This window comes from Arvicanthis niloticus, chromosome 7 (genome assembly GCF_011762505.2).
Source record: "Arvicanthis niloticus isolate mArvNil1 chromosome 7, mArvNil1.pat.X, whole genome shotgun sequence".
Lineage (NCBI taxonomy): Eukaryota > Metazoa > Chordata > Mammalia > Rodentia > Muridae > Arvicanthis > Arvicanthis niloticus.
Window position 1 is genome coordinate 10,914,674 of NC_047664.1, and position 26,585 is coordinate 10,941,258.

The 26,585-nt window shown below is 41.0% G+C and overlaps 1 protein-coding gene and 1 long non-coding RNA gene across 3 annotated transcripts in view; one reads left to right on the forward strand and one right to left on the reverse strand.

Annotated features, from left to right (window-relative positions):
• The window catches only part of LOC143443015 (uncharacterized), a 51,306-nt gene extending 38,397 nt beyond the window's left edge, over positions 1-12,909 (reverse strand). Inside the window, exons 1-2 of one of the 2 annotated variants that reach the window (XR_013111676.1) lie at positions 12,469-12,909; positions 11,944-11,995 (exon numbers count right to left, since the gene is read on the reverse strand). This is a non-coding gene — a long non-coding RNA (uncharacterized LOC143443015). The remainder of the gene's footprint in view (positions 1-11,943; positions 11,996-12,468) is intronic. The other variant, XR_013111677.1, reaches the window with a different exon arrangement.
• Positions 12,910-13,006: 97 nt separating this feature from the next.
• Positions 13,007-26,585, forward strand: part of Klhl31 (kelch like family member 31) — a 64,719-nt gene continuing 51,140 nt past the window's right edge. Inside the window, exon 1 of the mRNA XM_076937920.1 lies at positions 13,007-13,533. The gene's annotated coding sequence lies outside the window, so the exon portion shown is untranslated. The remainder of the gene's footprint in view (positions 13,534-26,585) is intronic.

The window sequence follows — 26,585 nt, forward strand, 5'->3', positions numbered from 1 at the left end:
CTCCCTGTCACCCAATGGGCGCTACATTGTCTTCGGCCGCACCCTCAGACACCCCACTGGGTTGTCTCCTTAAAAACCTCAGATCTCTAAAATTAACGCCTGCTTTGAGGCCTTCCAAATTGATACATCTCTGCAATGAAGTTTGGATTCGGTATCCTCTAGATAATGGTTTAAAATGGCCACCTAATGGCACACTAGACCCAGTCATTTTAAAGGGTCTTCATACATACATACAGCAGTCTGTTATCATCAAGGAACACGGCAGCATCGAGGCAGGCATGGTGCAGGCAGAGCTGAGAGTTCTGCATCTTCATCTGAAGACTGCTAGTGGAAGACTGACTTCCAGGCAGCTAGGATGAGGGTCTAAAGTCACACCCACAGTGGCACACCTCCTCCATCAAGGCCACACCTCCTAATAGTGCCACTCCCTGGGCCAAGCGTATACAAACCATCACAACCATGATGGCTATAGCATGTGATAGAGAAGAGCTCTCGTTGCGTGGTGAATAAGAAGGAAAAGAAAGGGGACTGGAGGGTAGGTATAACCTTCAAAGGCTTCCCTACTACTCTTCTAGTTATGCTCTATCTCCTGAAGTTTCCAGAAAAATCTTTAAATAGTGTCTTCAGCAAAGATCAACTATTTAACATAGAAGCATGTGGGTGGACATTTCATAGTTAAACCATAACATTTTTATTATGTAGCCTTTCATATACATTCAATCACATAGTATGTCCTTTTGTGTGTGGCTTATTTTCCCTTAATCATATGTTTGTAAAATTTGGTAATGATGTTATATACACTAGTGTTCCTTTCACAGCTTATAGCATCTTTCTTACCATGACATCGCATGTGTTAATTTGTGTCTTTAACCTGCAGATGAACATTTTATTTTTACTTTGTGATTCTGCCTAGAACATTAAGCCAATGCTCCTTTGGTACATACGTGCACAAGTGATTGTGTTACAAATATACCTCAAACTATACTTCTTGGGTCATGAGACTTTTGGATTCAAATCCAGCAGATACTGAGAATCTCCCAAAGTGATTATATAATTTACATTCTCATGAGTAATCTTACTTTTATTTTTTTTCTCCCCCTTTGAGCTGGGGCTTTCTGGCTGCCAGAGTAACTGAAAAACAAGTTCTGGATTCAGTGAAAGACCCCAATTCAAGGGACTAAGGCAGAGAGTGAATTGTATGCTTCTCTTGTAGGTGTTCCTGTTTGGTCCTTTTTTTAATTTGATGAGACTGTTATGTGAATTCTGCTCACTAATGTTGACTCTAATCATCTGTACATACAATTTTACTTTTTGATTTTTTTTCTGTTATATTCTCTTTTTGAATCCCAATCAGCTTCTCATTCTCTATCAATCAGAGAGAGAACAGTGTGTCTCTTCTCTCAAGTGGCAGCTATGCACAGTTTGGTTTATAAGCACTGTTGAAAAGGGGACAGGATTCAAAAAAAAAAAAAAAATCACTTTAGTTCATGTTCTCAGAAGTTTGAGTGTTAATGTCCTAATCCCCAAGTTAAGAGGTGGAGCCCTTGGGAAGTAATTAGCCTAAGAAACAGGACCCTCTGAGCATAGAAAGACCCCAGTGAGACTTCTCCCCTCTCACCATGGAGGGCACGGTAGAGGACACAGCTATGAGCCAGAAAAGGGGCTGAGTCCAAACACTAAATCTTTTGGCACCTTGATCATAGTCCTCCCAGTCTTCAGAGCTATGGGAAATAAATGTATAGTATTTATAAGCCAGGATGTTGTTATAACATCCCTAATGGACTAAGACAAATTACTCTTAATGGGCAAGGCTGAATGTGGAGACATCAAAACAAACTTAGATGGATGGAAAGACTGTGGCTGACCCAGAGTGCTCACAGGGTGCATCTTTTTATCTGCAAGAGCTGAAGAATGTCTCTTAGATGCTAAGAGATGCTGAGTGCCTCCCTCTGGGTCTTGGTACATGCTTGGCACACTCCTGCCTTGAAACCTTTGAATTACCCCTCCTAGTCTTTACTTCCCTCGTCTGTGTAACCTCAAAGCTTGTACCAGAGAGAGATATAAAAGTTGCAGAATAATTCCTGGCGTCCAATGTCTACTATATAAACAGGGAAAGAACACTGAGAGCTCAAGGACAGCTGCATGGAGAGCAGCGAGGATTCACTTAGGGAAAACTGACTGGTGTTGGGGAAGGGAGAAGAAAGAGCTCCTGAATCAAGTAAACAAAGATATGGAGCTGTCATGGGCCAAGGCTTCTCCACATACATCTCAGAGGCCAAGGTCCAGGAAGGAGGATAGTAAATGGTATGTAATTAAAGTAGAAAACTATCTTGACTCACAAAATAAATGGCCATTAAGAAACAGATAAAGAATCTTGGGCTTTTCATTGTGTTTCCTCCAGGCTTTTTAACTTAATTCATTATTAACATTTGAGTCCAAGGCACATGCCGGGAGGTTGTTCTACCCACAATGAATGAGCAGTGTTTGATTTATGGATACTTCATTACTCGGAGTCTGTGGAGAGACTATCCAGGTTCAAAACCACCCTCCTCGAATCTTGACTTTGAATAAGACAGTTAGCTACTCTCCTTTCTGGATCCTTAACTGTAGAAAGGGCTGATGGAAGGGCCAGGCTTACTGGGTGCTTATAAGACCAAATGTAAGAAAAGACGATTTGGAAGTTCTTGCTATACCACTCAGCACACAGCAAACTCTAGATATTAGTAGTTTATAACATTCCTATTTCTTTAATAGTTTCCTTCCGTTAAAGAATGAAAACTCTTCCCTAAGGGACAAAACTTGTAAGTATGATGCTGTTTTTACCAAGAAACCAACCTAGGATTATGTCACATCCTGCTCTGCCCAGACACTTCGAGACAGACACAAGCACTGCTTCTAAAATTTTGCTCAGCCAAATAGAAACATGATAATGGCTGCTGAGATCTGTGTCCAGATGAATTAAAACTTAATAAAATAAAGAAAGCCTTATATTTCTGGTCATTATTCTGCTTCGAAGAGCTGCTTTTTTTTTTTTTTTTTTTTTTTTTTTTTTTTTTAAGTTTTCCTCTACTCCCAAAGCTTAGCTTTTCAAAGAATGATTAGAAGCCGGACATACATAATTGCTTATTTTCTTGTCCTGTTCTGTAAGCAGCTAGACTGTAGCTGGACATGCTGCACAGAAGTCATGACGTAGAGACACTAGAATTGGTGAGAGAAAGACCCAAAGGGAATGAGGGTATGTCAAGCAAGTTCACAATTCCAGACTAGATTTTACATGTTTCTGGTGTGTCTTAGACAGTTGGACCTGGTGGACAAATGGATATCAGGACTAATGAGATGCCATCACTCAAGAAAGTCACTTGACAAATCCCGATTTTGCAAAGAAATGCTGTAGTGTGGCATCAGAGTCACGACAGCACCCTGGAAACTATTAACTGTGCCTAGATCACCCTCCCACTGGATGTTCTTCATATCTAAGCTTAATGTTTTTAGCACATGCCTCTCTCTCAAGTCTATTTTCAGCTATATATAAAGGATTAATGAAAATAACTCCATCTCCTATGATTAATGTCTCGGAAGTGCATTCCATCTGAGAATTAATAGGGATATGTGAATAGCTTTAGAGTGATCTCCAGAGGAGTCGGGTAAAGAAAATGAGATCACATATCTAAGTTTAACATTTGAATCTTTTTTATGATTGACATTGAACCTCAGCGATAAACCTTGGTGAATATTCATTTTAAAAGAAGTCATACCACAGAGCTCCTTCCTACCATGGAGAAGGTAGAGGAGACAGGGACTTAAAGTTCTGGGCTAACGTAGATTCCATTAAATGCTGATATTCTCCTACAACAGAGACAGAACCCCGATTGTACAAGTGTAACCCCTAACCTTTCAAATCTTCTACAAAGGGAGAAATATTTCTTACTAAGAAGACAATTATAAAAGCAAAGTAAAATCAAATCAATAATTTACAAACCATTAAGAACATGCAGTGGTGACATTCATTCTAAAGCCAAGAAAAAAGCCAGGTTCAGAACTAAGTGTTTTAGTTAGGAGAGATGACAGAGGTTCTGGTTAGTCAACAAAATGATGGACTGGGTATTAGGACTATCTTGTACCTCACTGGTACAAATTGGTATAATTATGCTCTAATTGTATTTTGAGAGAAAAGTTTCATTTTAACAGGAAGGGTGATATGTAGGAGCAGCTAAGGGGGAAGGAGTACTGAGAGGAAGAGAAGGAGTAAGGAGAGGAGAAGCTAGATGATGAGAGAGAGAAGGGGGGGAACATGGAGGCAGATGTTCATGTGTCTCCACCAGTCAAAGATAGTTGATATATATAGGTTGGGTATTGGGTTACACTTCTGATTGAGCATCACCAAACTTATAAAGCCTTTGATTAATATTTTTTTAAAAATGTATAAAAGCAAAAAGGAAAAGGGGGCATGGGATAGGAGTTTTCTAGGGAGGGGAGTTGGGGAAAAGGGATGGCATCTGAAATGTAAATAAAATATCCAATAAAACAATAAAATAAAAAAAGATAAAAAAAAAAAAAAGAACATGCAGTGGTGAATGAAGTGTGGTATAAGTCAGGGAGACAATACAATTCTAAACAGTTATGACTGTTTAGCGATTACCGTATGAATGTAAATATCTACATGCATCTATACTTCTTGTTGACTTGAAATGGAGCTAGAGAAATTTGCCTATTACAAAAATATATGAGGATTTGACAACTAAGTCTAGAGATTTTATATCACATATCAGGAAGTATGTGCCTTCTAAAGCTTTAAGAGCACATTATTATCATACTCAAACATGGTTAGTGGTTATTTGAGTGAGCGCAGACAGAATCACATAAAAACAACAGATGCAAGAACGCCTAGATAGACTCACTAATTGCAGAGGCTGGGGATTTGGAGAAAGAGGTCGAAAATACCCCAGAAGCAGGTGTTGTAGGCATTCCTGTGGCCTGCGTGGGCCTTGTGGGTATTTGATGTGGTAGACAACAGCTTGTTCGAACACAGGGCTGAATAAGACAGTTGGCAGGGGGATTACTGGCTTGGGGAGTTGCAGATTAGAGAATGAGGAAGAGATGATTCAAGCCCCATGTGGGGCCAACTCAGGCAGTATTAGTTTCTGGCTTTTAAGACTCTGCCTGCTCCTGTTCTGGCTTATAATTCAGGTTCTCTACACTCACCCGTCTTAAACTGCAGAGGGTATCCCTGAGTGGACCTCTTGCCTGCTCTTCCCAGGACTATCTCTCCTGCCTGTGAGGCCCTACTCCCCACCTCAAGCTTCTTCTCCTGACTGGCTCTTTCTAGTTGTTTAGGACTCAGCTGAATTCTTATCTCTTCACGGAGAAGATTCTCTTTCCCCTCCTGCCCACAAGGTTCAGTCTCTGCATCTTTTATCAGGTTCTGCATCTTTGTTATTTAAACACTTGTTTGAAGTTCCTTATCTCCTGCCCAAGTTGAAATTTATGAGAAGGAACTTAATCCCAGCACTTTCCATGTTATAAGCATACAGATAATTGGTGAATGGAATGAATGAATGAATGAATGAATGAATGAATGAATGAATCTCCAAGGTGGCTTCAGTTTGTAGCTTTTTCTGCTTGATGAGCTCTTGCTTTAGTGGCATTGGCCATGTGCTAGAAGCACCCAAGTTCCTTGTTACCAAGATCTGTGAGTTAGTAGTATGTTAGCCAGAACTAATTCTCTTTGGTTTGTTAACTAGCTAATGTGATCACTGTGCCACAAAATAAAATCCCCTGACCTAGACAAAAATAATTTTGAGAGTTTTTGTCTTAAGACCATACATAGAACACCCATTTCTAACAACATAGAAAAGTATATTTCACACCATAGAACACCTAGAAATGCTGAATGCCAAACACACCTTCAAGTTTAATATGCAAGTACCATAAGAAATATTCCTGCAGGGGACTCTTGAATCATTCTATCTTTTTATGGTTGAGAGATCCTTGAAGAAATCATCCACTGAGAGGGAAGAAGCAGACACTTGGCTTAGCTCATTTGGCTTCCAAGGGAGGAAAACATCTCCCACCATAACCCGCAATCATGACTTTCCTTGTCATGGATTTCAGGTTTATCTCCCAGAACTCAAAACTCCTAGTTTGAATAACTGACATATTAATGAATTAATGGATTCTTACCCTTGAGCTGTTTAGCAGAAGCCAATGTTAATCTTTTCTAAAGGAGCACAACTTAATCCAGGACTCACAGGAACCTCACAGGCAGAGGCTTAGACACGGGTTTATAATCCAAGTCTATGCAATATTCAGTACACACCACACACACACACACACACACCACAAAAACATGAGCATGGCACAATGAATAAATGCCTGGGAATTTCAGGTCAGTCAGGTATCTACTGAACATTCTAAAATAATTAAACACATGAAACAGTAAAAATTAGGAAAAATAAAACTGCAGAAGATAAATCAATACAATGCTGATAAATGAAACATGGGTGCTCAACAGATAGATAAAAAAGAACAAAGTGAGTATTAGCTAGCTAAAAGATTATTCATAGAGACAAAGAGATGGAAAGGATGTCTAATAGACGCTCCAGACAGATAATATAATGAGATGTCAATATTTGAAGGTAAAGCGATTAAAAACTTTATAAGTTTTTTTAAAAAGATTGACTTACCAGAATCAGAAAGTTTAAAAGTGCTAAGTAATATAAGTAAGAGCAAATCTGTGTATGCACAGTGCAGAAAAGAAGTCAAAGGTCTTAAATAAGTTCTTGAGAATTTTATGCATGAATACATTGTATTTACATCATTTCCATCCCTCCTCCCCCCTCTAATTCCTCCTATGTCTCCTTCCATTCCCTCTCAAGTTCATCACACACACACACACACACACACACACACACACTAGTGTTAACCTGTGTCTTGAGTTCTAATAGTAACTTTTTAATGAAGTTGGGTGCTTTAGAGCTTGGTGTATATATGTTTAGGATTGTCATGTCTTCCTGCTTAATTCTTCCCTTGTTAAAAATAGAGTGCTTTTCTGCATTTCGTCTAATTTACTTTGGTTTGAAGTCTATTTTGTCAGACAGTAGGATAGTGGTAGTAATGCCTGGACCCATTTGTTGGAAATATTTTTTCCCACCCTTTCACTCTAAGTTGGTACTTATCCTTGAAGGTAAAAGTACCTTGTAGAGAACAAAAAGATGTTTCTTGATCTATTCAGTTAACTCATGTCTTTTAATCATAGAGTTGAGGCTATTTACAGTTAATGCTATTCAAAGATGTGTATTGTTGTGATTGTTCTTCTGCTTTTCTTCTGACTATATTCTTAGTCCTATTTTGTATTTTGGTAGCTACAAGTACATTCATTTTTCTTTCTGTAGCCTCCTGGCTGTTTATTCCTCTCTTGTTTGATGGACATAAATTCTGTGCATATTATAGAAAAATTTTCTTTCTCCTTCAATTATGGCTGATAGTTTTCTTGGGTAAAGTAGTCAGGTTGGTATTATGTGGTCTTTTAAAACACATTGTTCTTAGGCTTCTCTGGGTTTTGAAGTTTCCATGGAGAACTTAGCTGTTGAAGTCCTTGGCATGGCTTGTGGTTTTTCTCATGCAGATTTTGATACCTTTTCTTTGTTCTAAGTAGCTAATGTCTGAACTATAGCATGTTGTGGGCCATTTATTTCCCAGTCCTGTCTATTTGGTGTTCTGTGTGCTCCTTGTTTCTGTATGGACTTGCCTTTCTTCTATTTGTGGAAGTTTTCTTCTATGATCTTGTTGAGGAAATGATCTGTGCCATTTGACCTGAGATGATGAGATGATGGATGATTCTTTCTTCTTCTTCTTCTTCTTCTTCTTCTTCTTCTTCTTCTTCTTCTTCTTCTTCTTCTTCTTCTTCTTCTTCTTCTTCTACTTCTCCTTCTACTACTACTTCTCCTTCTACTTCTCCTTCTCCTTCTCCTTCTCCTTCTCCTTCTCCTTCTCCTTCTCCTTCTCCTTCTCCTTCTCCTCCTCCTCCTCCTCCTCCTCCTCCTCCTCCTCCTCCTCCTCCTCCTCCTCCTCCTTCTCCTTCTCCTCATTCTCCTTCTCCTCTTATCCTCCTCCTCCTCTTCTTCTTCTTCTCCTTCTCCTTCTCCTTCTCCTCCTTCTCCTTTTCCTTCTCCTTCTCCTCCTTCTTCCTCTTCCCCTTCCACTTCCTCTCCTCCTCCTCCTCCTCCTCCTCCTCCTCCTCCTCCTCCTCCTCCTCCTCCTCCTCCTCCTCTTCCTCCTTCTCCTCCTCCTGTACATGTAATTCATAGATTTGGCCCTGTCATGGTCTCTGAAAGTTTTTGCATACTCCTCTAGTGTCTCCTTCAAGTCTTGTTGCGTTCTTTGATTGAATGGTCTTGTTCTTTTGCTTTATTTTCAAGCCCTGATATTCTATTTTCTACTTGATCTATTTTATTGTTAAGGCTTTCCCCCCAAGTTTTCTAATTGCTTTGTTGAATTTTTCAATCCTACTTTAATTTCAGCTTGACATCTGTTTGCTGAATTTATTCTTCAAACCATGAATTGTTTTTCCTAATTTCATTCTGTCTACATTTGTGGTTCTTAGACTTCAATCAGGAGTTTGTGCCCAGTCTCTGTAACTCCCTTCTGGTTCCTGTTCATGGCCTCTTGGCCTCAAGTCCTCTGCATGTCTTGATTTCATTGATCATGTTTAAAATTATTCTTTTAACTTCTTTGTCTTGAGGCTAATCCAGTTAATTCACTTTAATAGCATTTCTATAGAGTCTGGAGGTTGGTGGTGATACTACATACTGTCTCGTTTTTTCATATTGGTCAATGAGTAGGCACACAGGTCAAAGTCCAGACAACAAAACTCTTAAGAAGCAAAAGCAATAGTATCCAAAACGAGCAATGACACTGATATTCTACACAGTGACTGAGAAGACAGTATGCCAATGTTTTCAAGATACTTAGAAAAGATAGTTACTTGGCTTAAGTTTTATGCCCATGTAAACTGTTGTCAAATAATAATAATGGAGTGTACTTCCTCATGCTCTACAGATGGATGCAATTTAAGAGAAGTGAAACTAGCTTAGAAGACAAAGGTGGGCTTCAAAACTACAAAATAAGCAAGCACTTAACAGATAGGAAGTCAACAGGATGGCTCTGCTGGTAAGGTGTGTATACACAGTGGAATGACGTGAGTTCAATTCCTGAATTCTACAAGGTTGCAAGGAGAACTAACTTCTGAGTTTCTAGCCTATAAAAGTCCAAAACACGTGTGCAGGTGTGCACATGCACACAAACACACACACAACACAGAATCTAAAATAAATAGGTAATAAAAAGCACAATGTACGTAATTATAAACAGGATTGGTTATATGAGATAACCTAGTAGGAAGGACTAATCTGTGGTGATAGAATGAGAGAGATTTAGAATGTGACAGTAATTGTTGGCTTAGAGTGTTATAATGGTTTTTCTATTATTTGGGAGGTAGATAAAGACATGTATTGACTCTACAATTTGAGTCACCTGTGTGAGATCACACTGTAAATATCACCACTAATGGAAGTGAAATGTCTAATTTTTTTAATTTAATTTTTTTACTTATTCACTTTACTCTCCCTGCCCCCTACCCTCTGGTCACCCTTTCCCACAATGATAAACTGGTCTAAAAAAAAAAAAAAAATCTGTGGTCTGGTGCAGAGTTCACAGTATGAACCTCAGCAGGAAAGCTGCAGTGTGACTAGCCTTGTGAAAGCTGTGTCCTCCTCCAGAGGTTCCTCCTCTCTGGTCTCAGTCACCCTGCATCAATCTGTCTCTCAGCACAACTTCTTCAACTCTGACATATGGAATCATGAAATGTTGCAAATGTAAAAGGGTTTCTGTATGTGCAGTGACTAACACTCCACACAAAGCCAGACGAGTTAGCAACCTGATGCCTCTGCCAGCTCTCGCCCTGTTGCTTCCTGAAACTTCACCATATCCTTGGTTCTTATAAGGTCAAGTTCTTCAAGAGAAAGTCAATCCCTCCCAAAGCCTTCTGAGACTCATCTCCATCCCCACAAGAAGCTTCACAGGATCCCACTGGGAATCAAAGCCTTCAAAAATTCCTTGTTACAGTTGTGTTGGAAAAACTGTATATTTACCAATAAAAGAAGGAAACTTGAATCTGTATCTCTCATCTTGAATGAAAATTCAATTGCAAGTAGATCACACACCTTAATGTTAGGCCCAAAAACTCTGAAACTTTTAGAGGAATGTTGGGAGTACACTGTAAGATTTAGACTTGGGTACAGACTCTCTGAAAAGGATTCCTGCTGTTCAGGGGATAAGAACAACAATTAGCAAGTGGGGTCCCAGAAAATTAAGTGGCTTCTGTGATGTGAAGGAAACTGATATTTCAGTGAAGAGGTAACCTACAGAATGGGGATTAAAAGCTTTTTCAGCTATATATCTGACTGAGTGTTTAGTATACATAAAGGGTTTTAAAAAATGAAACATCAAGAATGCAAGCAACCAAATTGAGAAGCAGTTGGCAGAACTGAATAGGGAGGGAGTTCTCAAAAGGAGAAATACAAACAACTAATAAATTTTCTAAAGTGTGTTCAGCTATCAGGGAAATTCAAATTAAGACAGAGATTTCATCTCAGGAATCAAATGATTACAAATAATAGGGTTGATGGGAAAAGAAACTTTTTTTTTCACTGTTGGTGGGAGTAGAAACTATTGTATCCATCATGGAAATGAGTGCGGGGGTTCTCAAAAGTAAAATAGCTAAAAGTCGAATCTCCATATAACATAGCTAGACCATTCCTGGGCACATAGCCAAAGGATTTAGTACCCTACAACAGAGATACCTATGCTTCTAAATTCACTGTGGCTCTATTCAAAAGAGGAAATAGAACCAGCCTCCATGTCCATCAAGTGAGGGATGGATAATGAAGATGTACACACAAAGGATAAGATTATACCCTGTGGCAAAGAAGAATTAGATTATGAAAATTTCAGGAAAAGGAAAGGATTTAGAAAGTATGCGAGAATAACCCATGTCCAGCAAGACAAATGAAATGGCACACTCTCTCTTTCATATGTGGATCTCAGCTATGAATTTTAGAATAGTGTGCTTAGTACTGAGTGCTTGCACAGGCCAGAAGACAGGAAGGAGACATTAGCACAAGGGAGAGGGGATAGAAGAAAACACTGGGCATGAAAGTGCATTGGGGGGAAAGCTGGGGAAGTCTCAGGCGTGTGGGGAGGAGAGGAAAAGGGATGGATGGGTGGTGTGAAGTAGGGAAAGGTCACATAGAAACTAGTTTCCATCAAAAAATATAATCTATAAATCTAATTTGTTTGTTTTTGTTTTATTTTTTTTTTCAGAAGTGTCCCTACAGGTGAATAATGCTTCTCCCAGAGGCCATGGACTCTTAATAAAAATCCTAGAGTCAGATGTAGACTACTTCCCCACATGTTGTTAACCCAGACACCCTTCAAATAATACAAACCAGTACCATGTTCTTGGTTATCCACTAGAACTTTATGGTAAGAGCCTATTGCTAAAGACAAAGACATCTCACACACTGACCACAGGGCACGGAAGACTCAAGCTAAAGCTGAGGTGGAAGTCTTCTCCCTGCTAGCTATCTTTTATAGCGGTAGAGGTGCTGTGTAGAGTAGAGTCCTGGAGGAGAAAACTCATCTCTGGTGCTTACAGAGCTATGGATTCTGTGAGCTACAGTAGTAATCTGTGAGGAAGTATGTGACTTATGGGGGTAACCAACCCCCCCTTGTGCTTGAATTGGATGACCACACTACAGATGATCATTTATGTGTGATCCTGTAGACCTGGCCAAAACCTCTGCTACAGAACTCAAAGGCTTCGGACAACTACTACTACTGTTTTGCTAAATCGTCATGCTATCCAACAGTCTTCTAAATACTCACAGATAAATGCTGCCCTCGGCCTTCGGCCTTCATCTGGGAAGCTCCTTACTGACTGCAGCATACAATTAATTGAGAGAGAGAGAGAGAGAGAGAGAGAGAGAGAGAGAGAGAGAGAGAGACAGAGAATATGACACTATTCATTTATCTGTATTTCATCGTGGATGGGGAGAGCCCAAGAGAACCCAACCCTACATGAAGCACTAAGCAGCAATTACCAGTCTGTGGTGGCTTAAATAAGATGTCTCCATAGTGTCAGGTTTCTGAATACTTGGTCCCCAGTTTGTGACACTGAGTAGGTTTAAGAGGTGTGAATTTGCTGGAGGAAGTATGCTACTGAGTGTGGGCTTTGAGGTTTCAAATGTCATGCATTCTCCTCTCTCTCTCTCTCTCTCTCTCTCTCTCTCTCTCTCGTCTCTCTGTCTCTCTCTCTCTGTCTCTCTGTCTCTCTCTCTCTCTCTCTCTCTCTCTCTCTCTCTCTCTCTCTCTCTCTCTCTCTCTCTCTCTCTCTCTCTCTCCTCACCATACCTCTTTGGGCTCCTTTCATAGGGCTCTGCCGCTCTGCAGCTTTACCAGGAAGGGAATTCATAACTCGTTTTAATCTCTGGACGCCTGGAACAGGGAGAAACCTGCAGGTTCTCAAGCAGCTTTTTTTCCTGCTATTAGCATTTCAGCTGAAGCCTTAACTCCACAAACAGAAGGCACAGTGTGGAGCGAGAGGTCTCGCCCCGCCCATTCAGCTTCTAGCTCGCCAGGGCTCTTAATGCGCCTATTGTTACCTAGCACTGAAAATAGCGCGCTCTCTCTTAAGCCTCACTGCTATTTGTACTTGTTCTGTACTTGTTCAAAATGCCTGGCTGGTTGCTTTTATCTGTGAAAACTTGCATAATTCCAGGGCAGTGCTGCACACATTTATTGGGGGGGAGAAAAAACATGTTCTCTCCCAGCTGTGCGGAGACGAAGAGAATCCATTAAACAGGCATACATTTTAGCAGGCCAGCTTGGGATACAGGTTGTCATGATCACTTAGCCAAGCAACAGTAACAACAACGAATCAACCGCTGAGTTAATTAGAACCCAGACTCATAGCCCATCCTCAGCTCGTAGAATGAGCACTATTTTCCTTTGCCCTAATTACAAGATAATCTTAAATATTATCATTTTGTAAAAGACCCTGTAACTACAAATTACTTCGTGAACCATGTTATTGGGTCTCAAAATGTGACTGCAGTTTGAAGACAGTTTTGCAACTTGCAAAACAAAACACAAAGGAAAATGTCGTCACCAAAGAATAGCACTGTTACCGGGCAATGACTACTCCACCTCTCCGTGGATGCTGTGCGCTTTGCTCCTCAGTTGCCCCCACACCTATCTTTGAAAAGACGTCAGGATGTCTCTTTGTTTTATCAGCAGATTATAGGTGATAGGTGGTAGATTCAAAAAAGCTGCCAGGGGTGAGTGATGTTTTTCCTGGCAACAGTGTTCTTGTGTGGCAGCAGAGTGAAGAAACCAACCATCAATCATTGTTTAAGATGCTATGTCACCACCATCACAATCAACGGCAATGAAACACAGAAACTAAAAGAACTTTCTGTAAGTAAGCTTGATTAAACTCGGGAACCATAGCAGGCTGTTAGATTACTACTATAGAATTTTCTTTGAATATTTGCTCCGAAGGATTACAATGCTGGAGACTTACAGAGCCCCAGTTTTCCCAGGTGTGCTAGCATCATGGGTGGGAAATCTAGGGAAAGAAAAGAACTCGTGTCTCTTGGACTGTGGAACAGTAACAGAAAATTTGCCACCATTAGAGTGGCGACAAGCCTATTCCCAAACACACAGCTTCGTGTGTGTGTGTGTGTGTGTGTGTGTGTGTGTGTGTGTGTGTGTGTGTGTGTGTATTCAAACTTTTTTAGAACACCAAACTAAAGGTGAAGGTTGAGAAACTCCGGCGATAATTTCCAGCTAGTCTTTACAGATGGTCTTCTACGTGATCACCACTAGGGGGCGAGCAGGCTGTTTCAATTTCCTAGGACCTTTTCCCCACTAGAGGCGCTGAAAGTTATGGAGAGAAGAAGCAGGCTAAAGTCTTAACTGAACACTGGATACAGGGGTTGGGATTCTCTCTCAGGAATCTTAGTCTTATTATTATTAGTCTTATATATTATTATATATATCATATATATCTTTATATATATGATATATAATATATTATATATCATATATATAATATTATATATTATAATTATTATTAGCCTTATTACTAAGAGAATGGATTTCAATGTAAGCTGGCATGGAAATTAGACACATGATTTAAAAAAAAGTAGCCACATGGTAACGAGGGAAGCTTTAGAGAAAGAGAAAGGACGCCCAAAGTATCAGGAAATGCATTGGGTAGGTTCTGGAGGGAGGAGGGGGAAGCGAGGGAGGAGGAAGGAGGGAGGAGGGAAGGGGAAGAAAATGGCTACATTGTACCTCTCCCGCCAAAGCTCATGGTGGCTACTAGGGACTGGGGTTGGGGATCATAGAAAAGAAAATTACAGTATCTTGTTAAGGGAACAATTATCATGCCTGTCTCTTTAACATGGCTTAAGGTGAGCCTACTTTCCTAGGGGTGGTATCTTGCCCTGGGTAACTGCCTGGCCCAACTAGCACGTTAGATCTCCGCCAGGCCAGAGATTCTGTTCTCTTGACCGGAAGGAGTTTTTTCTTAGTGAGCATTTTTACCGGTGCTCTAACACTTTGAACTTCACACACCTCTTACCCTTTGTGAGTCACTAAAGCCCAGGGGTGGGTGAGCAGCATAAAAAGTACTCAATCGGAAGCGGAAGTCTGTGCCTTTGACAACTTTTGCGTCTTAAAATATTTCTTCACTTTCCGAAGATTGCACAGAGCTAGTTCTGCACAGTCCCTGGACATCCACATGGTCCCCGGCTGCTGCCCCAACCAGGGATGTCCTCATGTTCTCTAATGGTCATATGAGACATTGACATAGATCTGTTGGTGTTTAACCCCAGGCTCAGACTTGGCCCTCAGTGGCAGCTTGAAGTGGGACCTCACTGTCACCCGGGTGCCAGGGCTGGCCACTCACAACAGGCTCTTCCTCTCTGCCCTGGAATCTCGATGTCCATCTCTCTTCATGATGTTCAAGCTGTTCTGCTTCTCATTCTCTCCCATCTGAACACTACATTTTCCTTCATTGTGGAGACTTTGATAACTAGACCTTGACAGCTAGCCTCAAAAGGAGGAAGTGGACGGATAAGGGAATAGACCTAAGGGCTAGCTTTAGGAATGTAGCCTAACAGTTTTTAGCAAGGCAGAGGGAATGAGGGAGAAGGGCAAGGCCTGCCAGAACCATATTTGTCATGCTAGCTACAGTTCCTTCAAATTTGCTGTAAGGCCAGCCTGCACAGCACTCTTATGGAAACATGTCTGGCTTCTCCATCTTCCTAATCTACCAAATGTGCCGGGAGGTGAAGCTACTATAGCAGTTCTTCATCCTAACTACATTTCTGATCGTGTGGGGAGCATCTAAGAAAGCAGTTCTGGGCTTTCTCCCCAGTCTGGTTGATGCCTGAGAACTCTCCAGATGATCTCCAGAGTGTGTCTCAGAGAAACTGATGGGATTCTCCATTTTGAGATTTCACAGGAGACACAAAAATTCCAAACAAGTATACAGGCAACTACAGTCTTTCCTAACATTGTTAAATTGTTTAAAAAAAAAAAATAGCCGGGCAGTGGTGGCACACACCTTTAATCCCAGCACTTGGGAGGCAGAGGCAGGCGGATTTCTGAGTTCGAGGCCAGCCTGGTCTTCAGAGTGAGTTCCAGGACAGCCAGGGCTACACAGAGAAACCCTGCCTCAACCCCCCACCCCCAAAACAAACAAACAAACAAAAAACCAAAAAAAAAAAACCCACAAAAAAAACCAAAAGAAAACAAAAGCAAGCAAACAAACAAACAAAAAAAGCCTTCCACTGCTGTTGTTGCAAGGGAAATTATTTGAAAATAAAACTGAATACAATTTTGCAGAAATGTTTATCTTGGGTAACCTTTAGGGTTTTACAAAGTATCCCCCTGCTACCACCCTGAAAGTGCTTCACTCTTCTCCTCATTTTCCTCTTGGATCTTCCACTACCACTAAGTTTCTGGCCTCCTCATCAGGCAAGGACAGAGAGATAGAGGAAGTCATAGTGGTGGTGAGGTCTGTAGGTCTTGCTGCTGGTGCTGGTGGTAAAGGTGAACCCAATCCTCAATTCTCTGACCCAGCTTGGCCTTCCTCTAGCATGCCGCTGCAAGCCAAGGTCAGAGGCTCTGGTTCCAGTTGCCACCTTTATTGCTGCACCTAGGCCATCTTCGCTGACCAGCATTGTGTGCCTTGGGTACTTAGGCTCCAATAAGGGTCTGAGATAGAATGGTTTCTGAGTCTATTCTGGCCAGACAGCTAAGAAAGTCAGAGCCCTATAGACAGGAATGGGGAAAGAGATAAGATGTACCTCAGGCAGCTCCGGTGGCTGGTGGTACCAACCTATCAGGCACCTGACTGGTTCCAGTGAGGGAACAGATTCAGTTTGCTCACAATTTGGACAGGTCTGGTTTTCAGCAGTTGTGGGTGTCAAGAAAAGTATCCAGCAAAGAAGAATGGTTTGGGATGGTACCAGGACAAAAACAGACATTGAAGTAAAAGGTAACATTTCTTTGAGTCATGCATCTGTGACTAAGATAGCAGGCTTCCTCCGAGATAAGGACAGAGCACATTGGGGTTGTTGAAACGGTGATTTTTAATATAGAGACCTGACGTGGTCCCCTCTGGCTCAGGGATTTGCTTCCTAGGTCTCAAGGAACATTGATTCATGAAGGCAACTCTGTGAGAAAGGCAGAGATAAGAATTGATTTTAAGGAGAATTAACCCAAGACCTTAAGAGCAATGGAGCCCTCGGACAACATTTGCAGTATGGCTGTAGGATGCCCCATCTCTGTCAGTTGCAGGAAAGCCTTGCAGCAGCAGGATTTTCTTCTTGCATTTCCTTTGCTGCTGTTTCTATTAACCCCTGGTGGACACAGAGCATTGCAAGAGAGTTCTGTGGCAACAGAACGGGAGTCCCACCTCGCCAATGGTCTCCATGAGGTCCCAGGGAAGCTGGGAAATGTTTCAGTCAAAGGTTCCACTGGGAAACCATCAGCACCCCCAAATTAGGATCACTCCAGGGAGGCTTATATACTGATGTGTGGACTGGGTGAAATGTGTAGAGATAATATGGTCTTAGCAACAGGGTTACTAGGCCTGCAGCTAGGGTGCTGCAGTGCGCTCAGTAGGAACACCAGGAGAACAGCATGGAGAGAAGGCTGACTTGAGATAATGATGACTCCAGGCCAGCCTGGAGGTCCATATCAGCCCTCTCCCATAAGAACAATAACTTCTCTCCCTTCCCTCCTGTGGGCCAATGCTTGGGTCTCCAATGGCTGGAGCAAAGGAGTTGGTAGCTATAGTTTTATTAAGTCTGTTCTGTGGAAGATTTCAAGCTGGATACAATCAGACTCACTAGAAATAAAACAGCTCAATATCTCCATTGTTTGTTCAGAAGTTCACATGAGAAGTCTCCACACCAGGCTGGCAAGCTGCCTCTAGACCACTGGTTCTCAACCTGTGGGTGGAGACTGCTTTGGGGGTTTCCTATCAGATATTCTACAAATCAAATATTTACCTTTTGATTCGTAAAGGTAGCAAAATTACAGTTGTGAAGTAACAACAAAAATACCTTTACGCTTGGGGGTCACCACAGCACGAAGAACTATATAAAAGGGTTGCAGCATTAGGAAGGTTGAGAACCACCGCTCCAGCCCTAGATAGCATCATAATAATGTGATTAGCCAAGGAAGACCAGTGAAGAGAAGCAGACCTATTACAGAGGCCGTGGGGAGAGGTGAGTCAGAGCTCAGACTCTCCATGATCTACATCTCCACCCAGCTTCCTTCCCTTCTACATCTATCCATCTGCTAATCCTTCAGGTCATTCATTCTTGCAGGCCAGTCTGTTCTCATTTCCTATTTCCTCTCCCCCCTCCCCCATCTCCTAAAGAGTATGGACAAGCCAAGGTCTCCTGGGACTGTAGCTGCTCTGTTACCTGATAAAGTGGCTTTGTTATCAGTGTCCTCTATTTCTTAATGTGATTAGTCAGTCCTCAAGGGTGATGGTATTTTCACGGTGAGTCTACCCCGGTTATGACTGTGTTCCAGGGGAAGACATTACTTGTGGGAATGCTTTGAAGCCTGGGTTCTTGTTGGTTTCTCCAAAGAGGATTTCTGTTTAGCTGGGAACATATGGGATAAGAAATACCACCAGTGCTATTTATATTCTTGGCTTGGGATCTTGAAGGACCAAGAAGGTACTGACTTTGAGCCCCAAACCTTCTTAAGACCTGGCCCCACTAAATATTCTGTTTGCTTGGTTGGTTTTAATGCTTTAGGATTTTACATACAGAAGAGGTAGAAACTATACAAGGTTCCTTGCTTCCCATCTTTGAATGACAATCTTCAGAATGCTAATTTAAATAGGTCTCTCTGGCCTGCCTAGCAGGGCACTTCATTTTTGTCCCCTCTCTCCTTTCCTGTAACTATGTATCTCAGTCTTCTATTAAAATCAAAGTTGTAAATCCAGGTGGATAAAGATACCCCCTAGAGGCATTCTGAAATAAGGGCCCTGTCATAGTAGCTTTTTACAATGAGCTTTGAGCCAACAGTATCCAAATAATAATAGCTTCTTTAATACTCACAACAAGCCATTGGACGTCCTGGGATGATCAACTGCACTCATTCTGTATTCTTTCATAAGAGCTAAAGCTGCCTGTAGTGACATATGCACCAATGAAGCTAGTGTGTCTGAGAGTCAAGTCCACAGTCTTCTTCGCAAAAGCTATAGCTGTTTTGATTTGATCAAATATGGGGACTCTCTTGTGTATCAACAGTTCTGAATATTTTTCATCACATCTGATTCCAGGATTCTTGCCAGCATCTCTGGCCCAGAACCACAGAAAGAAGAGAATCCTGGAAATCATGATGCCTTAGGGGAGGCAGAGTCTCTGAGGCTGGAGGAAGGGCCGCAGAGCTCTCTGATGAGTAAACAGAGCAGCCTTTAGGTCAGATCATACATGAATCTGTGCTCAAAGTTCACTAGTGCCTTTGCCATGTAAGAGAAATTACCGAATGCTGTTAATAATGCTTTTTCTCTTCTCTGACAAAAGAAGTATGATGAAATGTAACCCTGTACTTGTTGACTGGCTTACTGTTGTTGAGAGTCTGTCAGTGCCTCTGTGGACCACAGAAAACTGTGACCCTCATTACAGACATTTTGATGCCTTTGTTTTCAGGCTCAAGGAATCTCCCATCCTCATAACCTTTAAGTGATTTACAGTTCCATTTGCCTGGGTTTATGAAGCAGTCTCTTAGAGCTAACAGCACTGAGAGCAGATTGGCTAATTATCGTGCATATTGTGCTTATGTAAGACAGTTCTCCTTTTTACTGCTCTCAGTAATTTAGTCTTCCTAGAAACAAACTCTGAACAAAAAAATATCGCATTAAATGCTTGAACTAAGTCTCCTACTTGCTTGAGTGCAGTAACCATAGTCACGACCTGTATCCAAAAACCTCCAGGACTCACAGACCTGAATCGGGCTAACCAGTAAGAACTGGCTCTGTCACCTTAAAAAGACGAGACAATGTACTCACAATGAAAAACAGGCTTTAGCTGCTTTCTGCACATTTTCTTGACTTAAAAAAAAACACAAGAAAACAAACAAACAAAAAAGAAAACAAAACAGAACTAGCCAGCTAGTGGTGCATGCCTTTAATCCCAGCACTCAGGAGGCAGGGCCAGGCAATCTCTGTGAGTTCAAAGCCAGCTTTGTCTTTGGAGTAAGTTCCAGAACAACCAGGGCTACACAGAGAAACCTTGTCTCAAAAAAAACCAATATATATCAGAAGTAAGCAGATACTTCTAGTTTATTATCATCTCATTAACATTTCTATTTTCTAAGATTCAATTTCCGATACTGAGACATTTAAGAAGGCAACACTTTTAGATTTATTTCCCAATGAGGAAGACTTATTTAGAAATTAAAGCTTCAGTGTATTATAATCAATGATGATGGGAGGTCATCCTTGGCCATCCTGTAGAGTGCTATGGGGTGGAATAGCCAGGTCATCTGTTAGATTTAGTCTTAGTTTTTTGAGGACCCTCAAAAGTCAGTAGACTTCCAGAGTGGCTACACCAGCTTGCCTTCCCACCAACAGGGAAAGAGTATTCCTCTTTCCCTACAACATCAGCGGCTTTTGTTGCCAATTGTGTAGCTGGTCTTAGCCATTCTGACTAAGATGAGATGAAATTTCAGAGTTGTTTTAACTTGCATTTCCCTATTAGCCAAGGGTGATGAAAACTTTTTGAGGTGTTTCTTACCCTATTTTATTTTTTAATTGTTTAAATAAATCCCTAGCTCATTCTTAAGTTTGGTCATGTGTTTTCTTGACTCTTTGTTTCTTGAGTTCTCAGGTTCTGGATATTAATCCTTTGTCGGATATATAATTGGCAAAGAGTCTCTGTAACTCTGCGGGTTTCTTCAACGTTTAGTCAGTTGTTTCCTTAGCGATACAGAAGACTTCAGTTTTATGAAGTCTCTGTTGTAAGGTATTCACCAGAGAAGACTGCTCAGACAGATTTAAGCTGATAGAAAGTCTTTATTAGCCAGCTGGCAACCACACTGGGTGTTCAGGATCCCAGTGTAGCACCAAGCTTTTCTCGGGGTGAACTTTTAAGCACAGGAACTATATTCTGGGTTGACGTATTCCAGTTAACAAGACAGTTAGCCAGACATGGAACAACAGAAGCCAAAAAGTGAGTTTAGTACATTTAAAGACTTTCCCAGAACTATGGACTTTAATGGACTAGGTCTTTGTTTTACTTTTGGCAGGTTGTGCTGTCTATGGGCTGAGTTTTATGGCCTGAATGATATTTCTATTGTGGAGTCAGTTGTGCTAAGGTCTGGGGGGCCTTCCAAGTCCTGGTGCCATATTACAGTCCCATTTATCAACTGTTAGCCTGAACTCCTGGGTAAGTGGAGTCCTCAGGAAGTTCTCTCCTGCACCTATACCTATATCTTGCCGATGTTTTCTTCTAGCAGTTTTAAAACTTCAAATCTAAATTGATGACTTTGATCTGCTTGAAGCAAATTTCTGTGCCTGATGATAGACACTGATTCAGTTTCATTCTTCTGCATGTGGGCATATAGTTTTCACATCGCCATTTGTGGAAGATTCTGTATTTCTCCAGTGTATGATTTGACCTCTTTGTTAAACATTAAATGGCTGAATTAGTGTACTCATGTTTGGGTTTTTGATTTTGTTCCATTGATCTACATGTTTGCTTTACAGCAATGTCTTTTTTTTTTTTTTTTTTTTTTTTTTTTTTTTTTTTTTTTTTTAGATGATGTGGCTCTGTAACATATCATAAAGTCTAGAATGGCTCTCCAGTATTACTCTTTTTGCACAGAATTTCTTTGGCTATCTGGTGTCTTTTCTGTTTTTGGTTTTGTGTGTGTGTGTGTGTGTGAAGAATGTTGTAGGTATTTTGATTGGCATTGCATTGAATCTGTAAATCGCTTTTGGCCAGTCATTTTCAAAATCTTCTACTTATCCATGAACACGAGATGTCTTTCCATTTTCTGGTAGCTTCCCCAGTCTCTTTCTTCACAGATTTGAAGCTTCATTCTACTTCCGTAGTTAGATTTCCCCCCCCCCCATGCCCCCGCGACACTTTGTTTTTGCTGATATTGCAGATGGGAGTGTATTCACAATTTCCTTCTCAGTATGCTTGTTGGTGGTGTATAGAAAGGACGCTGATTTTGTAAGTAGATTCTCTACCCTGTCACTTTGCTGAATGTGTTGACAGTTTCTAGAAGTTTTCTGTTGGGATTTTGGGATTGCTTATGTATAAAAGCATACTTTCTGCAAATAGGGATAATTCAAGTTCTTCTTTTCCTATTTGCATTGTAGTGGTAAGTAGCTAACCCATTCTAAACTCCCCACCAGCAGCTGCGTGCACTCTTCTCACTACCGCCTCAATGCTGTGGATTCTCAAATGAAACACACACACACACACACACACACACACAAAATCACCTTATTTGTATTATGACCTAAGCAGCTCAATGGCTGGTCCACTCTCAAACTTCCACATTGCTAACGCCTCCCCTCTGATACTCCTGAATTATTGCTTACTAAAATCTATATTCCATCTTTGCTACTCCAGACCCAAACAGGGGAGGGGCTGCTCTTCCCCGATTCTTACATGGCTGTGTGCTTTCTCTCCTGCAGATCTCAGACCTGATCCTCCTGCTTCCTTGGTATGGCGATTCTAAATCCTTCTTCTTCTCTGGGTTCCCTTGCCGGGGAAATCTAAAGTCCCGCTTCTGTCTCCCTGCTCAGCCATTGGCTGCCAGCAACTTTATTTGGCAACTAGAGCCAAGTGGGGACAGAGATCCAGGGTGTCTTTCTGTGTAATTTGGGAACTCAGTTAACGTGATATAAGCAATAAACCAAGTCCACAACATTGCATCCCATTAATTTTCTTCTCTTGCCTTGTTGATCTGGAAAGTTCTAGAACTCTGTTGAAAAGAAGTGAGGATAGTGGGCATCACCATCTCGTTCTTTCAATGGGATTGCTTCAATCTTTTTTCTGTTTAGGATGATATTGGCTGTGGGTTTGTTACATAAGCCTTCATCTTGTTGACGTGTGTTCTCTCCCATCCTACACTCTCCAGGACTTTTATCACAATGACATGTTGGATTTTGTTAAAGGCCTTGTCTGCATCTATTGAGATGGTTATGTAGTTTCTGCCTTAAGTCCATTAATGTGGTTTATTATATTCATTAGATTATGTATGTCGACTCATCTCTGCATTTCTAAAATCTGTGCTCAGCACTTACATTGCCACCCCATCCTCAATAGCTAGGAGATGGAAACATCCTAAATGCTTTTCAAATGATGAATGATAATGAAAACATGGCATATATGCATTACAGCCTTAAAACTTTCCTTAAAACATGAAATTTCAGGTATATATATAAATATATAGTCATAGGAAAGATTATATCGAGTGAAGTAACTCAGATCCAGAAAGACAACGTACGGTGGCCTTTTCTCTGTTCTGTGGTTTCTAGCTACAAGTCTTCACATACGAATATATAACCTGGAATAACTGCAGAAATTAGGAAAGTACAAACGGACAATGGCAGTGGGGGGCTTGAGAGAGAAAGAGCAGAATACTGGTGAGATGAAGGCAGAAGCAGAGAAAGTGGAAGGGTTCCAGCTGGGAAGGGAGGAGAGAGTGCAACACACAAGCAGGAGGTAGGGGGACAAATAACACCAATGTCGCTTGATCTCTTGCTCTTGCTCTCTTGATCCCTTTGTCCCCTCTTCTCTTCCCCCAACCCCTCCCCTTCTCCACATGCTCATGGCCGACCTCCATATTCTCTCTCTTTCTCTCTCTCTCTGCCCTTCTCTGTCTCTACTACTCTCTTAACTCCCCTCCCCATGCCCTGAATAAACTTTATTCTATACTAAAAACAAAAAACAAAACAAAAAACAAAAACCATCAAGTTCCATGATTGGATAAAGCCTCAAAATTTTTATATATTTTGTTTATGTAAATATATACACTATATAGATAGCAATAGATGATATAGACTATATAGATGATATAGATATTGACAGATATTGATATAGACATGGGTATAGATATAGATTGTAAATGAAATTATGTCACTTGAGCTTACAGTGTTCCCCACAAGAACCATAGACTAAGAAAAACCCAAGTGCCAAATGAAAAAGCCTTCTTTTAAGATGTTGGTCGGAGTATCCATGTGAGTCCCCAGACAATAAGGCTACTGTCGTTTGTTGTCCTTGGACACCTCTTGGAGGTTGAAGGTAAACCTCCTTCCTGCAGTCTAGCTTCCATGGTAACAGGAAGTACTGTGTAAGTGGCCAAGAGAAAGTGGCAATTAACACTCCTACCCAGCTGTCACACTTAGGAAGCACAATCGTGACCAGCGTGCAGGCTATCCTGAAAGTCGCAGTGAGACTCACTTGTTGATGGTAACCTATGGCTGGGACTAGGAGGTCATGGATCTTAGAAGAGACTCTATGACTACAACTCTGCTAGGCTAGCTTAATCCCTTACCACGTTTTTAACCTTGGTCTTACACCCATAGACAAGGGTAGCTACCATCCCTCACTAAATAAGCTTCTCTTTACAGTAAATGGAGACCATCACAGAAAAACCACAACTAGACACAAAGAAAATTTCAACCAATTGTGGGGATGAAACCCCAATGGGTACATCTATACAACTGCTCCTGCATGTATGGCTCAGGGAACACAGATAATACCAGGAAGTCTGCTATGAAACAGCCCCGCCTGTAAATGGCTGCACAAACAAGATCTGAACAACAGCAATATCAATAGGCAGATGAGTAGAGAAGGTGTAAAATCTCATGGGGTACTTATATATTTGTACATATATAATGTACATATTTACATTATTATGTACATTATATATTATGTTAATATTATATATAATATATCATATTTTCTATTACATATCAATGTATAATTATATTACATAGTAATGTATAATTATAATATATTACATAACATGTACTATATATTGTGTGTATATTATACTATTTGTGTATATATATTATATTTGTGTGTATATATATGTTTTTATATATACATTTGAGAGTGCAGGAGGGGTACATGAGAAGGAGTAAAGAAAGAATCTGAAGGAATAACAAGAAAGATGAAATTATTGTCTTTTAATTTAAATGTATTTAAAAATGAAATAAACAAAACCAAAGGAAGATCGACAACAATATTTAAGCAGCCATGGATTGTAGGATTTCATTTTTCTTCAGAAACGAGAGCACACTGCCCCCTAGTGGGCCCTGTGGAGCCTTGGCAGCCTGCTGCTCACTGCTGTAGTCATTCCTGGAATGAAGACTTGGTTAAGATCTAACGAAATTGTCAGCTTCTTCCTGAGAATCACAGCTCACCTTATCAGGAAGCTAAGAGTTTGGAACGACTGTGGGGTTTCACTCCACCGCGGACCCTCCATTTCTCTCAGCTCCAGAGAACTGCACCAGCCAGCATCGTCCCCAGCCACACGTGTGCACGTGTCGCAGTTACTGCGGGACTTAAGACAGCACAATGCTGGCTACCTGTAAGCTCCCAAATCCAAAGCTCCAGCTGGCACCCGGAGTCGTTTTCACCCCATGGCTTCCATGTAGAGGTCAGAGAACAACTTTGTGGATGGAGTCAGTTCTGTCCTACAGGACAGGAGCTCAGGTCGCCGGGCTTGTCCGTCTCACACTGTTAGCTGCTAAACCATCTCTCTGGCCCACTGTGCATCATTTTAGATAATTTTCGACAAATCATAGAAATCACCATATATTTTTAAAGCTGCATATTATTCCCTCCTATGGAACTGCTATAATTTCTTTAGGTTTTTGTTTCCAGCCTAGCCTTTAACAGCTGAACAATCTCTCTGTTCCCCTACTCCTCCTTTTTTTTGAGACAGGGTCTTTCTAAATAGCCCTGGCTATCACAGAACTCACTGTGTAGACCAGACTAGCTTTGAACTCACAGAGATCCACCTGCCTCTGCTTTTCGAGTGCTGGGATTAAAAGGCATGCACTACCATGCCCAACTGGAAATATTATAATTTTGAACCAGTCTTCTATTGATGTGTAAGATTTCTCTCACTTTTTGATATTCTGATGACTGACCTTACATATAGACAATGTAGGAAAAATTCCTGAGGTGAAATTGACAGGTCAGTGATACAGAATTCAAAAAGTCTTCTATTTTTGGTAAATGTCATAGAATCGCCTTCCACAGGGGTTTGCTACTTATTAAGGCAACCACCAACTTAACTTGATTTAAGTATATAGCTTGATTGAAACACTTTGTAACATAATGAAGAACACATTTGAGTTCACATTCCTGACATACACTGAGGAATCTGGAATTTCCTGAGTGTCAGAACAGTCTTTTGCTGGGACTCGAACTCCCAATAAGGCAGTGACTACCAGCAGGACTTCTATTAACTTTCAGGTGAGGAAGAGGGATGCCAGAAGAACTGGCCATGTTATTGGACAGTCGGAAAGTCCAGTTCCATTCTCTGACATCTCGGGGAGGAGAGAGAAGCTATAGAATTGAGTTCATCTTCCAGAGGCATGAAGTCAGTGATTCCTAAACACATCTCATATAATTCTCATCCCCTGAGGATAGAGGAGACTGGCCTCTGCATGAACAGACCAAGGAGTCAACAAAACAAAGCCCAGCTTTATGACACCCCCACACACATACACGCACCGTTCGTTCTTAAACAGGAGGCTTGATGTTGCTGAGTTCAAAGCCACCACAGGACTTTCCAGTTAGTGGTAAAAAAAAAAAAAAAAAAAAAAAAAAAAAAAAAAAAAAAAAAAAAAAAAAAAAAAAAAATCCCATGTGGTTTTTAGATCTCTAAGCTTACAACTGAAATACAGTAAGTCACCCCGCAGTGGACAGTCACCAAAAACTCCTGGGGAGTCA